Genomic DNA, 1,389 nt, shown 5'->3' on the forward strand with positions numbered 1-1,389 from the left:
GGAGGCCTACCCCGCCGGGGGCTCGCCTTGGCCGGGCGGGCCGTGCCGCGAGACACGCCAGTGGGGCGCGAGGTAGACCGTCCCAAAAAAATGCTGTTTTCAAAAAGTGCTCGGGACACATTGCCGCAGTAAACGGACTAACTAGTAGATACTAAAACGATTTTTTTCCGATTTTTTGAGTTGAATTTAGAGGTCGCGCATGAATTTTTAACGTTTTTTAACGCAAAAACTGCGTTTTTGGGGAAATTGGCGAGTTGCAGCTTCCTCTGGACGGTCCCACACTGTTCTGATTCTGCATACTGTTTCCCTCTATACCTCTTTCGCCCCTATCACTTTGCGGGGGTCCGAACCACATGCTTACTTCATTTTTATACCCCAAAAAAGGATTTATAATAACTTCAATTGCGTCTGTGAGGAGTACCTTAACTAGCAACGAACATTACACCAAAACAATAGAGTAATGTTGAATTCTTGCCGTCGGAGTCGGCGCTACGCGCTCTATCGGCCAAACGGCTATTTGTGGGATTTTCACATATTTTACGGCAATTTTTTTTTTACTTTTGGTTTTAAACCTGTGTCATTTAAAATAGATGATTGGAAATAAACTAAACTGTACATTCTAACTGTACTGTTATTGCCCGCAGCAATAATGGTACACTGTTAAAAAATTGTTGAAAATTTAGAACACATTTGATGCAAAGTTTGCTAGCAACAAATGTTAATAAAACACAACATGTTTTAATCCAACAACATTCACAAAATTTTCTGAAACAATTTTTAATTTCAAAACAGTGGTCATTTACGTCTACCAGCACCATAAGTTTGTAATAACACAAACTTGTTGGTTCTGTTACGATATATCTGGCTACTATCAAACATTCCAACGGTTTTGTTGTAGTATTACAACATGGTGAAAAGTAGGGATCGTTGTTATGGACCACTACGGTCAAAATAGAAGGAACTTTGTCACATGCCAATGAAAACGAATGGTAGTGTTTTTTTAACAAGCTAGTCATCACAGAGACTATGATAATTTGACAACTTTTTTTAACTGTGTATGGCTCTGAACCACCGTTTCGGACTTTACTTTCTTCTCTTGGGGTATAATTTTACAGGGGTCAAAGTCTGTTTAGACACCCCGCTAGGCAAGAGAGGGATAGAGGGGAAGAGTGTGCGCCATCAGAATGATGAGGGAGCGTCCAGGGGAGGCTAGAACTCGCTAATTCGGGCAAAATCGCAGTTTTTGTGTTAAAAAACGTTAAAAATTCATGCGCGACCTCTAAATTCAACTCAAAAAATCGGAAAAAAATCGTTTTAGTATCTACTAGTCAGTCCGTTTACTGCGGCAATGTGTCCCGAGAACTTTTTGAAAACAGCATTTTTTTGGGA

General features: G+C 40.5%; 1 protein-coding gene across 1 annotated transcript in view; it reads right to left on the reverse strand.

The window, feature by feature from the left end:
- Positions 1–1,389, reverse strand: part of LOC113214782 (E3 ubiquitin-protein ligase Rnf220-like) — an 85,998-nt gene that overhangs the window by 45,866 nt on the left and 38,743 nt on the right. The window lies entirely within an intron of this gene.

The sequence above is a fragment of the Frankliniella occidentalis genome, unplaced genomic scaffold, assembly GCF_000697945.3.
Source record: "Frankliniella occidentalis isolate FOCC.00 unplaced genomic scaffold, Focc_3.1 Scaffold17, whole genome shotgun sequence".
In the NCBI taxonomy this organism is placed as follows: Eukaryota; Metazoa; Arthropoda; class Insecta; order Thysanoptera; family Thripidae; genus Frankliniella; species Frankliniella occidentalis.